Source organism: Mixophyes fleayi, chromosome 8 (genome assembly GCF_038048845.1).
Source record: "Mixophyes fleayi isolate aMixFle1 chromosome 8, aMixFle1.hap1, whole genome shotgun sequence".
NCBI classification, from domain to species: domain Eukaryota; kingdom Metazoa; phylum Chordata; class Amphibia; order Anura; family Limnodynastidae; genus Mixophyes; species Mixophyes fleayi.
The window spans coordinates 126,284,866-126,301,053 of record NC_134409.1 but is presented as its reverse complement, the minus strand read 5'-3'; the positions used below and the strand labels follow the sequence as shown (position 1 = coordinate 126,301,053).

General features: G+C 41.1%; 1 long non-coding RNA gene across 1 annotated transcript in view; it reads left to right on the top strand.

Annotated features, from left to right (window-relative positions):
• The window catches only part of LOC142100191 (uncharacterized), a 39,636-nt gene extending 27,271 nt beyond the window's left edge, over window positions 1–12,365 (top strand). The window contains exon 3 of the long non-coding RNA XR_012678760.1: window positions 11,508–12,365. This is a non-coding gene — a long non-coding RNA (uncharacterized LOC142100191). The remainder of the gene's footprint in view (window positions 1–11,507) is intronic.
• The last annotated feature ends 3,823 nt before the right edge of the window (window positions 12,366–16,188 follow it).

Genomic DNA, 16,188 nt, shown 5'->3' with positions numbered 1-16,188 from the left:
AATATATAGAACCAATCATATTATGCAACACTACATAGTAATATTTTTGATGTGTGTGTGTATTAATTTAGCTTTAAACTTTTTTATTTTCCATCAGGTTTGTCGCTGTTTAGTCTCCCTAGCTTTTCGTTACACAAGGGACTATGTCCCCAGTTCACCCTGGTTTACCTGCGGGCATAGATGGCAGCGATGCAGTTTATCGTGTGCTACTATGAATACTGAATTGTTTTATTGTAAACAAAACTGGAATCTTGAGGGATTTCTTTGCAGACATGTTTTATGTTTTCTTTGTGTCATATCACACACTCAGTAGTGATTCCAACAATGCTGTTGTCTGAGATGAAGTATTAAATTGTATTCCCCTCAATGCCCTTCCTAAATTACCACCAGGTTATATGTCATCAGTAGCCCAGTAATTTGCTAGCAGTAATTATATACCAATAGTAGCTGTATGGGTGTAGTAATATGCCAGTAGTAGCTCTATGGCAGTAATAATCCAGTAATAGGCCGCTAGTAGATGTTATACATTGATAGTAAAGTCCAGTAATAGGCCACAAGTAGATGTTTTACATCAATAGTATAATTCAGTAATAGGCCACTAGTAGATGTTATACATCAATAGTATAGTTTAGTAATAGGCCACTAGTAGATGTTATACATCAATAGTATATAGTTCAGTAATAGGCCACTAGTAGATGTTATACATCAATAGTATAGTTCAGTAATAGGCCACTAGTAGATGTTATTCATCGACAGTATAGTCCAGTAATAGGCCACTAGTAGATGTTATTCATCGATAGTACAGTCCAGTAATAGGCCACTAATAGATGTTATACATCGATAGTACAGTCCAGTAATAGGCCACTAATAGATGTTATACATCGATAGTACAGTCCATTAATAGGCCACTAGTAGATGTTATGCATCGATAGTACAGTCCAGCAATAAGCCAATACTGTACACTGACTACGTGCATACGCCCATTCCTCTTCGCGTTCCGGGCCATGAGGTCAGAGCCTGCAATATTGTGGCAGGGAGAGGTATAAGTTGAATTTTTTTTAGAATATAAGAGAACAGCTGCTCTCCAAAGTAAAAAATAAAACATGAAAGATAAATGTAGTAAGATTTTAGTAAGGTTTAATCTTGATGTATTCATATGGCTGAAGATTTCGAGTCATCCTTGGCCGGGCGCTTGAGGATAAGCGAGTAGGAGAGACAAGGATGACGGCCATCTCCCCCTTCACCCTCAGCAGCACTTCTTCATGCCTCCATTCTGCTATGGAGCTCGGATTCTAATGAAAAAAAGTGACAATAATATCCATGACCCTTTTAAAATGCCAAGTGGGGCTGGGTTTTGAAAACATTGAGACATAAACATTGGTGGGGAAGATCATTTACCTACCGCATATTGTACTAACGTGGAAGGCAAAGGGGCCCTAGTAGCCTATTACATACTTGTCTACTCTCCCGGAATTCCGGGAGGCTCCCGAATTTTGGGGAATCCTCTCGGACTCCTGGAAGAGTAGGCAAGTCTCCCAGATTCGCTGAAATTCACGGCATTGAACAGTGGGGGTGGGGCTTAATGATGCGATTAAGCCCCACCCCCACTGTTCAATGCCGTGAATTTCTGCATTTTATAGTGAGGCAGCATTACGCCCCCCCCCCCCCCCACCACCCCCTGTTACATGACTTCTCCCTCGGGATGTCCCAGGAGAGAAGTTTTGAAAGTTGGCATTTATGGCGTATTAGCCTAGGGGGTCCTGAACCCTTAATCAGACCCTTGTCACAACACCTATTTTAAATTCAAAAACAGCAATATAAATTCCTCTGCCTGTGTGTATTAGATTTTTGTGTGGTTGCAGTAGGGATTTAGCGATTTGAGTGTGCATTGCTTGTTTGACTCTTTTTGATATGAGAAAACAATTCAAAGTGAAAGGATTGGGGCTGCTTTACATCCAAAAATAGACGTGTTACCTGTATTTTAGTGCACGCATTTATTTGAGGCTTCTTGTACAGATTGTATAATCTGTTTCGATGTGGATGTTCAGTACAGTTAACACTTAGTGCTACGGAGATGCTGATGAGTGTCAATGTGGCTTACCAACCATAAGACAGCAGAAACATTAAAACCAATGTTAGCAAGTCAACTGATTTTTATGGAATAGGGATCTGCAAAGAAAAAAACAATTAAGAGGACGTCTCCATTGACAACATAAATAATACATTGCTGTGTTGTGACAACGGAGGGGGTCTGAAATGATCACGGGACAATGAATTGCACTATCTATGTTGTTTTCATTATATGATAAACAAGAATTACATAATGCAGACATCATGAGTTTGACACGATGCTATAACTTCTCTCTTAATGCCAGGTCATGTGATCACTGAAGGCATTTGGGATAAGGGAAGCTGTGACAAATTTACTTTCAATACTGCAAATTATAAAGGATATTTTACGATTTATTTACAGTATTTATAGTAAAGGGGAAATTCACAACAGAAAACAGTTATTTATGTTCAGTAAAACTGGGCATACATAGCGGTACCATGCTGGCATGCCATAGCCAGGTAAAATCACATAGAAAATGGGGACACTAGTCTACTGAATTCATGTTTGTCTTCGCTAGAAATATCTTCTAAGCAAAGCATCTCAGAAATTTAGACGTTCTATAAAATACCTGTTTTACCCGTTTTAAAAGTTTATAAGGATAATTTTATAGGTATAATTTTACTTGACATTTTTTAAAGACCATAAAATATTTATTATTTATAGGTTTTAACAATTGATCTCTGACCTTAGAGCAGTAAAGGTTTTCAGACATTGATCAGGGAACTTGTGAATCGTTGAAAGGCAGGACAAGCAGTTTTTATTGGGGGCATTGTTCTCGCCCATGTCGGTGGCAGGGGAGGGCTGGCAAATTTCAGCCCAGGGTGGGGCAAGACTCGACTCAGCAGCCTACTTTAAAGAAAAAAAATTGCAGGTGGCCCAGTGATCCAACCCAAGGTAGCCCACTATGAGACCGGGCAGAGGGCCAGGTACGTTCATGCACCTATTTGCAGCAACTGTTTTTAAAGAATTGCATTGATTGATAACGTCAATATTTAAGCTGGAAAGTGCAACACTGAAAAGCTGCATTCATCAGAACCAAACAAAATAAAACAAATTAGATTAGAAAATGTCATTAGGATTCTTGATTACATAAAATCAATCTCTGAAAATGAGACCATAGTTTGCCTACTCTCCCGGAATGTCCAGGAGACTCCCGGATTTTTGGGAGTTCTCCCGGACTCCCGAGAGAGCAGGCAAAAATCCCGGATTCAGCTGTCGCCGTTGTTGAAGATGGTGGGGACGGGGCAAAGTGCGGCATTGTGGCCCCGCCCCCTGCTGAGATTGGCTACGATTGAAAGGGGCGGAGCCTAACGGCGCACCACGCGCGGTCACGCCCCCCTCGACGGACCCCCTCTCGGACAGCTGCCTTCAAAAGTAAGCAAGTATGAATGAGACATTTAAATCACAAAGCACAAACCCTGCTGGTGCTTGTAGTGTCACGACAGCTCTTTCATCACTATCCTTGAAAGATAACGCATCTCTCCATGACTAATAATTAGCCAAGCAAGCGGTCACATAAACAGTATTTATTTTCCTGATTGCAGGCATTTTCCTACATGTAATTCTTTTATCGGCAGTCCAGGGAAAAAAAAAAAACCTGGAGAGGGTGTGTAAATTTATCTTTTCTTTACACACCCTTTGTGCAGTGACCTTTATAAACTACTGTGTTCATTCTTTCAAGGTTTATGGGTCACAGAACCGTGGGCGTGACAAATATGCATTACATCTACCTGCCCATCCTCTGCTAGATAGGCTGGCTGATAACAAAAGGCATTGCAGTGCCACCTAGTGGACATTCTAATTATTCGCTAGCTCAACTATTATGCAGCAGAAATTCCACAATGTGACAGGCATCAGGCAGACTGCCGGCTTCATGTGGCCCTCCGAGTATCCACCTGGGGCCCACAGCTCCTTCCTGCTTTTCTTTGATCAAATGCATTATTTTAACTGGTTACTCAGAGAAACAGTAATGTAATGAAAAAGTGGAGATGTTGCCTATAGCAACCAATAAGATTCTAGTTATCATTTATTTAGTACATTCTACGAAATGACAGCTAGAATCTGATTGGTTGCTATAGGCAACATCTCCACTTTATCAAACCTGCAGTTTAGTAAAAAAATACCCCCTAAATAACTTCCCCTGATTTATGTGGCAACTAAACTAATATTTCTGCAAAGCATTTGAAAATTGAGGAATTTTGGAAGTAAATATTTGTGCAGTTCTCCAATATAATGTGTGTCCTAAAGCTGGGTACACACTACACGGTTTTTGTCCAATAATCGGCTCAAACAGCCGACATACGACCGCTCGTTCAAAAGTCGGGTCAGTGTGTGCAGTAACACGATGGTCGAAAGTCTGCCCAAATGGACGATTGTCGCCTCATTTGGTTGGTCGTACCGTTTAATATTTTCGTTCCAATCTCGATTTCCGTTGTGTAGTGTGTATAAACTTCCGACCAATCCACAACAGTGAGTACGAAATTACAATCATTGCTCACGACAACATGGCTGTAAAAAGTCGCTAAAGGGACGTCCGCTCTTCCCTTTATTGTCCTAAACAAGGTTAGTGTGTATGCAGTCCATGGACCGGGCGATCGGAACATCGATCGTATGTAAAATCGCTCGGCATAAAAAGTTGGTGGAAAATTCTGTAGTGTGTACCCAGCTTTACTAACTTCAAGTGAGCATCTTTCTTTAAATGAGATTATATAAAACTATTAATCCGTAGGTGTTGTCAGAGAAGGTGGAGGCCACAGAGAGAATTTTAATGTAAGGAGGTTTCACTTTTCATACAGATTACCAGATTAAATTAAGATAATCTTGACCCCTGCTACTCTTAACCTGCAGCATTACTTCTAGTCTGTAATACACTTTCACACGCTAACAGTGATTGATTGTCACTACAATGGTGACATTATCCTGCAGGGACTAAGCAATAGGTTAACGCATGAAAGAATCTTAACGATCTGTGTGGAACTATGTGAGATTTGCAATACCTGATGTTAGGAAATGACAATGGCTTGAAAGTGAGGATGTGCTGGCAAAACAAAATACATAAGTCATGTTTTTTATTATGTGCCTGGATATTTATTCTAAGGTGTAGGGACTATCATTATAGCGGCTACAAAGCCCAGTTGCTTCAACGTGTAGTGAAGTGTAAGCTAATTGGCTTACTTATCCCTTGGATGTCAGAAAAAAAAAAAATAATCAGAAAATCGCTGTTACTCACATGTTGCCGAGATCTTACACTTTTTTTTAAGGACTCGTCAAAACAAACTACAACATTTGCCCCCCTCCCTGGCACACAGTACCCTGTGCCCTCCTCATGGTGGCAGCAGTGTGCACTGAGAGCTGTGTGTGCCTGTTGTACGAAGCTCTGAGAAGGCTGAATAGCATTAACTGCAGATATTATGTATGAATATGTTAGTGTAAGAATGTATGCATGCATCAGTGTAATGATTTGTATGCATCAATGTAACAATGTGTGTATTTATCAGTGTAACATTGTGTATATGTATTAGTGCATCAATAATGTGTGTATCAGTGTAATTATGTATCAGTGTAACAATGTCTGTATGTATCAGTGTAACAATGTGTGTATCAGTGTAATTATGTATCAGTGTAACAATGTGTGTATGTATCAGTGTAACAATGTGTGTATGTATCAGTGTAACAATGTGTGTATGTATCAGTGTAACAATGTGTGTATCAGTGTAATTATGTAACAATGTGTGTATGTATCAGTGTAATTATGTATCAGTGTAACAATGTCTGTATGTATCAGTGTAACAATGTCTGTATCAGTGTAACAATGTGTGTATGTATCAGTGAAACAATGTGTGTATCAGTGTAATTATGTATCAGTGTAACAATGTGTGTATGTATCAGTGTAACAATGTCTGTATGAATCAGTGTAACAATGTCTGTATGTATCAGTGTAGCAATGTGTGTATCAGTGTAATTATGTATCAGTGTAACAATGTGTGTATGAATCAGTGTAACTGTGTATGTATCAGTGTAACAATGTCTGTATGTATCAGTGTAGCAATGTATGTATCAGTGTAATTATGTATCAGTGTAACAATGTCTGTATGTATCAGTGTAACACTGTGTGTATAATGGTTTATACATAACTAATAAACTTTCTAAAGTTTTATTTACGGGATCCCTTGTTGGATGTTAGATGCCGTGACCTCAAGAATGATCTATAATGTTAAAATGTTAGTGTGTTGGCTCATTTAAATGAATAATTATTTACTGTATCCATGAAAGTTGCCTGTCCATTCATTTATGGCTGCACGTACAAGCCCATATCTTTCTGTATAAATTCTGCAATGAGAGCCGTACAGACTGATGCCGCGTCTGAAGGTAACAGGAGAATCTACTATATGTAAATCTGCTCTAGTTATTAAAAAGCTTTATCTAAAACCGTTTGTTTGGCTCCTGACCTCAGTTAAAAAATAAGGTTCATTTTAAAGTGATTTACTCAATTATTGTCCATTGAAACAATATTTAGTAGTTAACAAATTGCCTAATATTTAGTATACAGTCAAAACGATGTGAGTGAGTTCTCTGTACAGCGCTGCAGAATTAGTGGCGCTATATAAATAGGTGATGATGATGAAAATGGTTTCCAGTTGTACCAGCGTGGTAGTAATTTCCTGTCATTACTAAAAGATTATAGTCATACTACGATGTAGCTTATAACCAGCATGGGTACTGGTTCGGTTCTCAAGCCAAAGAGTCCCCACACCACATATTTTGTGCCTGATTAACCTCCGTTATAATCAAAGTTCTTAAATATTCTTTTGGGTTTATTTTCAGTAGAACACACAGCATATTCCCACCACAAGTGTTTAAACACAAGATCTGCGTCTCTCATCCACCCTCATTACATCCTCCCATTCCCGGTTACAGGACTTTTTTCGGGCTGCACCCACTCTATGGAATTCTCTCCCTCGCACAGTAAGACTCTCCTCTGGTCTACAAACTTTCAAGCGTTCTCTGAAAACCCACCTCTTCAGACAAGCTTATAATATTCCTCAGCCACCCTCTTAACCTCGCTACCTTTAGCCAGTTACACAATTTCACACAAGACAACTACCCCCTGGCCAACATTGTTGTGTGACGGGATCATTTAGCTTATGAGTCCCTTTTACCTTTGCAGTCTGGCTTGGCCAAAATGCAAAATGTAGACTTAACCTCATGTGTCAATCTCCCATTGTCCCATAGATTGTAAGCTTGCGAGCAGGGCCTTCTCATCTCTTTGTCTGTTTTACCCAGCTTGTTTATTACGTTTGTCCCTAATTGTAAAGCGCTACGGAATATGTTGGCGCTATATAAATAAGTGATGATGATGATGATAAACAAGCGTTACAATAATGATCCATCATTTACAATAAATAAACAATATCTCCCCGGCACATTGGAATATACAGAAAGGTCCCACGCTCACTGGGACCTATTTGCAATAAGTTTGACTGGGCAACGATTGTGCAACTGTCCAATATGTTATAATTAGCCACTTCACCTATAATAGAACTCTATGAACTTGTGTTGTGATGCAGCATTATTTTTAGACTGTAATACATTTTGACACGCTAGCAGTGATAGATTGTCACTACAATGGTGACATTATCCTGCAGTGACTAAGCAATAGGTTCACGCATGAAAGAATCTTTACGATCTGTGCGGAACTATGTGAGATTTTGCAATACCTGATGTTAGGAAATGACAATCAATGGCTTGAAAGTGAGGATGTGCCGACAAAACAAAATACATAAGTCATGTTCTTTATTATGCGTGTGGATATTTATTCTAAGGTGTAGGGACTATTATTATAGCGCTACAAAGACCAACTGCCTAATCGTGTAGTAAAGTATTAGCTTGCTTTTCTCTTGGATGTCAGAAAAATTATTAATAATTAGAAAATCATTTATTAGCTGTTACTCACATGTTGCCGAGATTTTGCACTTTTTTTTAAGGACTCGTGACAGCAAAGTACAGTATTTGCCACCCCTGCCATGTAGTACCTTGTGCCCTCCTCACGGTGGCAGCAGTGTGCACTGAGAGCTGTGTGAGCCTGGAATGCATTAACTGCAGATAATGTATGAATATGTTAGTGTAACAATGTATGCAGAGCTGTACCTAGGGCTGTGCGAGAGGGGCAACCGGCTAGGGCGCAATGCTGAAGGGGGGCACAGTTTATGAAATTTTAGGTTAATTTGGTTAAAAATGAAGGCCAGGGAGGGTAGCCATTTTCTTTCTTGCCCCAGGCACTAACATTTTAAGTTAAGGCCCTCAACGTATGCATGCATCGGTGTAATAATGTGTTTGTATCAGTGTAACAATGTGATATGTATTAGTGCATCAATAATGTGTGTATCAGTGTAATTATGTATGTATTTGGGAAGGCGCTTCCCACAGAGTGTTTTCGGCTGTAGGAAAAGCTGGTGTAAGGGTCCTTGGGGTTATGAATGGAGAGGGAAGGGCGGGCTCCATTCATCAGGCCCATTCCAGGACTTCCAACATACCAGACACTCTGCTGGTAATTAGGAGTTGAACCTGAGGAGGAGCTGCTAAAAACTGCTAGGCAGTTCATTCCCTCTCATAATCTGGGGAGCAGGTGGATGCCTGCTGAGAGACACTGCAATGTGTGACCAGTAAGTGCTGTTGTTTTGTGTGTGTGTGTGTGTGTGTGTGTGTGTGTGTGTGTGTGTGTGTGTGTGTGTGTGGGACACTAGGTCCTTCACTTCAGAGAGGGTGGTCCTGTGTATTAGTTAGAAATTAAACAGGCTAGGTCTTTTGTTTATGTTTTGTTGTGTTTTGTTGCTGGTGAAAAAAACTGGCTGCGGCTACTTAAACCAAAGCACCGGACTTGTGATATCCTTGGCTGCTGTGTATGAAGTGCAGCCGTCTACCATAGAAGACGGTAACCCCAATTCCATCTTGTGATAACATGTATTAATGCGTCAATAATGTGAGTGTCAGTGTAACTGTGTGTGTATCAGTGTAACTATAGGGACGGTCTGCCTAGGGCACATCAAGGTCCACGCCTCCTCTTCACCGCCAAGACTAGCCGCCTGCAAACAAGTGTGGAAAAGCAGAAAAATATTTAGAAAGCGCACTGTAGACTTCACATCAAAGCCTTCCTCCCCCATTCAGTTGAATAAAGTTTCCAGATGTTTGCTAAAATATATTGCTTAAACGTCATGAGAGCGTGGGGACATGGGGACTGTGTTTACATGTACACTTATACTGTCTTTACCTACGTCTCTTTTAATGGGACCCATTCATGGATCTGCAGGACTACTCACTACAAAGACAGTCCTCATGTAGAGTGTAGTGTAAAAAAATATATAAAAATAAATAAAAAATGAAACGGGTATCTTGCGCCTCCCAAATCCTCACCAGACCCGGGGCTGGACCACCTGACTGTGTTCACCTATAACAGGGAGAACATGTTTACAAGTGTAAGTTTAAACGGCAGTTAAAAAACACAAGTCTAATGCAAACATGGACATGTGGTGGTAAACTCTCATTTTTACCTGAATTTGGAAGATCATTGTTGGTCACTCCATTGACCTCAACGCATTTAACTTGCGTTTGTGTATCGAAAAAATGCATTAGTGTTCTGCAAATTACTACGTTGCCACGAAGCTCATAAGTGCAACGTTGCAGATGGCTATGGGGTCACTGACCCATTTTTCAGTCCCGTTTTTGCGCATTGTTGACCCCTTGTCTGTTATACTGGGACCATTAGGATGGCAATGTTGCCAAAGCAGGGGGCCGAGAGGGGGGAGGAGATACAAAGTATCGAGACCTGTGGCTGCCTGGGTAGTGGGAGGAGCCCTTTGGTGGCTATGGAAGGGGCCCCAAGAAGTTACTATACTGGGGCTCGAAGTTCCTCTTGCTCGCCCTGCTCCCAATCTTTTTAATTACTATGGCCCCCACAGTTTATACTTGAAAGATTTCCACTCCTTTCCCTCATTACTATAATTTTGCTATTCAAAATTAAATATTGTTTCTATACTGCACACGGGTGCTCCTCTTCTGTATATCAGTGGGGAGACCTTCACTCCATCAAACTACACCAAATTCCTCCCATCTGAAAACTCCTCCAGTGCTTCCCAGTAGAGATCTAGGCACATCTGCACAAGCTGGGACAAAATTTTAAATTCAGTTTTGGGTGGCATTTCGTAAATGAACCCCGTTCCCCTGGTACTGAGGATATTTCGTAGGTCGCCCTATTCAAGGAGATCCCAGGAGACATTGCTGACCTCAGGCTGTCTTTGGACGGGTGCAGAAGTGAGGGGAGCAGAGGCAGGAGCATCTCAGGACCCCGGGAGACTCGTATCGTTAGCCTCAGCTGGAAACCAGCTATCCAGACCAGTGGCGGATCCAGGGGGGGGGGGGGGGGTTTGGGGTAATCGACCCACTTAGCAGCAGAAAGCTATATCCCAGCCGCCGATCAATACGGGAGGGGACAGGGCTAATCGTGAGCGGAAGGCAGGGATAAATGCGGGCCAGCCACTCAGAGTGGTTCCAGCCGTCGATCACAACGGGAGGGGGCGTGCCAATTGTGAGCCGAAGGCTGGGTTTAATGCTGGCCAGCCAATCAGAGTAAAGGAGGGGCGTGATTATGCAAAATCGCCCCCCCCCCCCCTAAACATAAAGTCTAGGTCTGCCCCTGATCCAGACATTGCAGAAAAACAAAACGGACAGAAAGTAAATCTGTCCGCTGTTTTGTGAGTCATACACAGAGGTGTGCTCATCAGGTGCCTCTTTTTACAGTCACCGTGAGGAGCGCTTCTAAACAACGTATGCATGGTGCTCCAGATTACAGATAAAAATGTATTATCCAGATACACTATGGGCCTAATTCATCAAGGCACTGATTTTGAGCTTATGGTGCAAAAAATCACTTTGCACATGCCCAGAACCGGGACATGGGCCAGTAAACGCAACCCTGATTGCTCTGTCTTCGTGCGCAAAGGACACTTACTACATCCTACGATTTCAGGCAGTGAACGGGGCGGGAAAGAGTGTTTTGCTGTAGTCAGTGTACAGTAAGGGTGTCTCAAACTCAAGCGCACGCAGCCAGGTCCGAATCAAACTCAGAGTTGCTTGTTTTTCTACCGGCTCCCTTGCTCCAGCTACAGGGTTAGTCTAAGTCCTGATCACTGGTGATGACAGTCGCATATGCATGCTATTACATGTGTTTGCAAAAAAAATAATCTTATAATATACAATATATATAATATTATATTATATTATAGTAATATTTTTTTTATTTTTTTTTTACTGTTTGGTCATTAATGCTTTTATTATTAACAGGTTGCATTGATTATATATATTTTTATTTTATGTGTGTTCCAATTTATAATCCATATAGGTATTGGACGTATCCTGCAGTCTCCTGTGTAGTAGAGATGAACAAACCTACACCTGAATTCAGCAGCGCACGTATCTTGAGATCCGAGCCTTGATGAATTCGGGCGTGCGCAAAGCCAAAATACGTGTGTTTTAAACCAATCACAGGTTGCGCTCAGTAGGCGTTCCTTAATGAATCAGGCCTAATGTTCTATAAACTAAATCCCACACCTGTACTTGCATTACTCTGCTTTATCACTAGAGGTCAGTATACTGCTGGGATTAAGAAAAAGTCTCTAAATCCGCGCACTAAAATAGCATTCACAGGAGTGTAAGCAGCGGACAGAATTCACAGTGATAGGCTGAATTTGGAACAAATCCTTCATCCTGACAGGCTGTATCCTCCTGAGGAATGGATAAGTGGCTGGGCTTCTCCTATTGACCCATGAGTGATGTGAATGAGTTCTCTGTACAGCGTTACGGAATTAGTGGCGCTTTATAAATAGATGATGATGATGATTGCAGTGCAGAAGCATAAAACCCCACAGCTATAACAAGGTAACCTATGTCAACCTATGGCATAATATTGTAAATTAATTTATATTGATAGGACGGTTCCTTATTGCATTGAGTAAGTTTAGTGTTTTGTTTTCAGTAGCGTATTATTGTATTTTGAGTTAGGTATTTTTATTATTAGACTTTAATTATAAAGCACCAACATATTCAGCAGCGCTGTACATGGAATATATAAGGTATAGTATTGAATTCAATAAGGCATCCTACTGCTGTAATTAGGGGCCTATTTACAAAATCTTCTCTCGTCGCAATTTAGCAATACATTTTCGCCGGAGCCGCTGACGGATGCTCAGCTCCCCAGTTGACTGCAGTAAGGATGGACTTACCACTTTGACAGGCTAGTCCGGGAGCAGATGCATTCATCGGTTTGCACGTATGCTCCTGCACCGTCCTGGCGAGGTCAGCACTCAGACTTCCCGTTCCACTTTTAATAATAATGTAAAAAAACTAGGAAAATAAAAATAGTAAAAAAATTAAGATAAATAAAATATCTTCTTATACAAAAATTAACATATATGCATTAGTAAAACAGATAATTTTGTCCTTGGGCAGAACAGCGGCCATCCTGAGTGCGTTTTCAGATGTGGGCGTGGTTTGTCTTAGGCCACACCTCCCAACATTTTTAAAAAGCAAAATTGTGATACAATAACACCCTCCCATTATATGCCCAAACCACGCCAAAATTCGCACACCCACATTCTTACAATGTCATACCCTCTTTCTCAAAATACTCTCACTTCCATGTCTGGGTCCAAAGATTAGGACAACCTACCAAAACAGGGACTGCTGGGAGGTATGCATAGATAATTCAATACATAAAAAATTGTTATGTCAATGATAAATAATCAAATACAGCAAAGCCCATTATGACCAATATTCAGCGAAATATAGTATTCTGTGGTGGTTATTTAATGCAGACCCTTGATTTATTGTGACTATACAAGGTCAAACCCAGATCTCCAAGGATTCTATAATACAGACCTCAGACTTACGGCAATTATAAAATGCAGACTCCAGATCTGTGGTGGACGTAGAATGCATTCCCCAGATTTATGGTGAAAGAATGCATACCCAAGACCTCTGATGGTTATATGATGCAGAGTACAGATCTGTGGTAGGTATACGATGCAGAATCTAGATCTGTGGTGGGTATACAATGCAGAGTCCAGATATGTGGTTGGTATACGATGCAGAGTCCAGATATCTGGTGGGTATACTATGCAGAGTCCAGATATCTGGTGGGTATACTATGCAGAGTCCAGATATCTGGTGGGTATAGAATGCACAGCCCAGAGCTCACATGACTATATAAAATGCAGACCCCTGCTCCCTGGTGGCAATACTATTCAGAGTGCAAAATGTTGAACTTGGCGCACCTCTGACAGATCTACGATTCTCTCTGGGGGCAGTGTCAGGAAGCCGTCATATCCACTAGACAGGTAACTGATCAGAGTGCAGAGAGCTGTCTAGCGGTTATGTCAGCTTCTTGGCACAGTCATCGGTTTAGTAGTTAGTAGAGCGAAGCTACGACACTGCCTCTATTACACTCTGATCTTCCTCTCTACCAGTTACCGAACTGTCAGTGGGTGGGAGACACTTAACCCCCAGTCTCAAGAAATCCAGGAGATCGGTAGTGGAAATCTTCAGACTGGCAGACAGGGGGTGAAACCCTGGTGATTCCTTAATTAATTTCTATTGAGCAAGGTCCATTATTATTGTGTTCAGTTATGAGGATATTTTTTTTCCCCAATAACCTATATTACGGTGTTGTACGATGCTGCGGTCCCTTTCTGTTGCCCTATAAATAAACAACATCAATAATAATAACTGTTGATGAAGGTATATTATTGCTGTATTGATGTATAACTGTTATATTGGAGGTATAAATAAATATATTAAGACAGGTACATTACTGTTACATTCAGTAAAGTCATATTATTGTACTCATTGTATATCATTATTGTTTTCAATAAGTCCCAGTTTATTATTGTTGTATCCAACCTAATGTATTATTGTACTGAGCTAGGAATGTTATTATTGCATTGAGTGATGTATAATATTTGTATATTTTTATTGCACTCATAAAGGTATTATTGTAGAATGCAGTAAGGGATTTGATTTGTGTTTTCCTTGAACGGTTTCGGGGAAGATCCTGTTGTATAATAAGAGCTGCTTGAAGCAAATCTCATTTTATTTTAATATCGTCCAAGGTCCAGAAGCGCAATCGTTGTCCGTTCCGTCCCTGACGTCTCTGGCAGCCATTGATTTCTACATTGTATCGCCATCCATCTAAGGTAATGGAAGGGAGCAGCGGAGGGGATCGGGGAGATCAATGCGTGAAGCATTTAATATTCTCTTAGTGGAACCCTAGGAGCGCCAGCAGCATAATACAAGTCACGAGGCGGTAATATAACCAAGCTGCAACTGATGAAAAATAAATAGGAAATATGGCGCATGAAAAGTAACTTTAATACTGCAAGAAAATTGTAGAATCTTTAGCAAAACAAAACACTGTTTTTATTTGAAAGTTATCATCACCCAATTACAGTTCAAAACAGGATAAGTGGAGGTGATGACCATAGCAACCAATCAGGTCCTAGCTATCATTTTGTAGTATGTACTAGATAAAAGAGAGCTAGAATCTGATTGGTTGCTATGGGTAACACTAACACATAGCAACCTCTTTATCAACCTACCCCTCTATCTCCTCTGAAGATACCTGTTTTGTAAAGCTTAGGACCATTGCTGCACAATGTTTGTCAGACACGAGATTTAGGACAGAGGAGCAACAGAGGAGCGTAGGATAGACAGAGTCACATACTAACTGTAGCATATGCAGATGCATGGTGCATTTGATTATACTGAAATTTTGATTTTTAGAAGTGACTCTGTACAAATACTCTGCACAACTATTTGCCCATATGGAAATATTTGAAAACTGACCCTTCAAAGTCGTGTAATTGAAGGTCCTGGACACCCTACGAGCCCCTCCCCCTCAGATTCCCCTGTCCGGATACTCCCACGTATTTGATGCCCCCACACTTCTCACCTTGTGTGTAGGAAGTGTTGGTGAGGTGGTAGGCAGAGGAGGGGGTTGTCAAGAGTCAGTGACATCACAGCATAGCGCCACGATCCCAGCCAATCACTCAATACAGGAGCAACAGCCGTCAATATCACGGATCAAGGTCAGCCGCATGCAGGTCAAGCTCAAGTTCATTGAAATGATTGAACACACCCACTCTCCTCCTTGTCAGCCAATGAGAAAGGAGGTCTGCGGCCGGATCAACTGGAAATAACTTATTGTATAAATTTACTTTAATTAGTGGCGCAATGCACCAATTTATATCATTGCAAATGTACCGATTTTTGTATTGGAAATGTATTGATTTCTGAGACAGTATGCCATGTTGGAGGAAATTTGTTTTTGTAACTTTTCAAAGGGAAGCCCCATGCTAATTAGATCTTTTCATCTGAGTGACCAACACATCTTTTTGGCTGGGATGCACAGGAGGTTGTTAGCCTTTCATCCTGTGTCTTTGAGAGATGGGAAACCTATCTGAATAATGTAACAGCAAGTAATTTAGGAAATCACAGATTGATGTGAATTTTGTTAAGTTTAAATTGTGTTAAATCCAAGTTTAGAGAACATATTACATCCTGATGCTAAACATTGAATATCTCAGACGTTGTGGTGCCAAGTAGGATTAAGAGGCTGGTTTACCTCTAACTAGTGTGTGCAGGTCCTTGTTAGGACTCTTGAGCAATAAACATCACTGTTTGAAGATTCTGCCTGACACCTATTGCCCGCTGTATCCTGTGACCAACAGAAAAGAGCTTACACTCTAATCCATTCCCTGGCTGTCCTGTGTTGAACCCAGAATCTCCGGGTCAACGCTCTGCCCGCTACCCAGCAGTCTTGATCCATAGTAAGCGGTCATGAGCCAACTCACAGCGAAGAGGCACTGCAGCAGCTACTCCGAAGTGAGTGATTTTAGGTGCCGCAAAGGAGCCTAGTGGTGGCAGCGAGATTCCCTTATAACTACTGTGTGGTGGCCGAGACTGACTGGGACTTCCTTCCCTTACCTTCTCCTCCAGACACGAGTCAGGTTCTTTTTTGTTCGAAAATC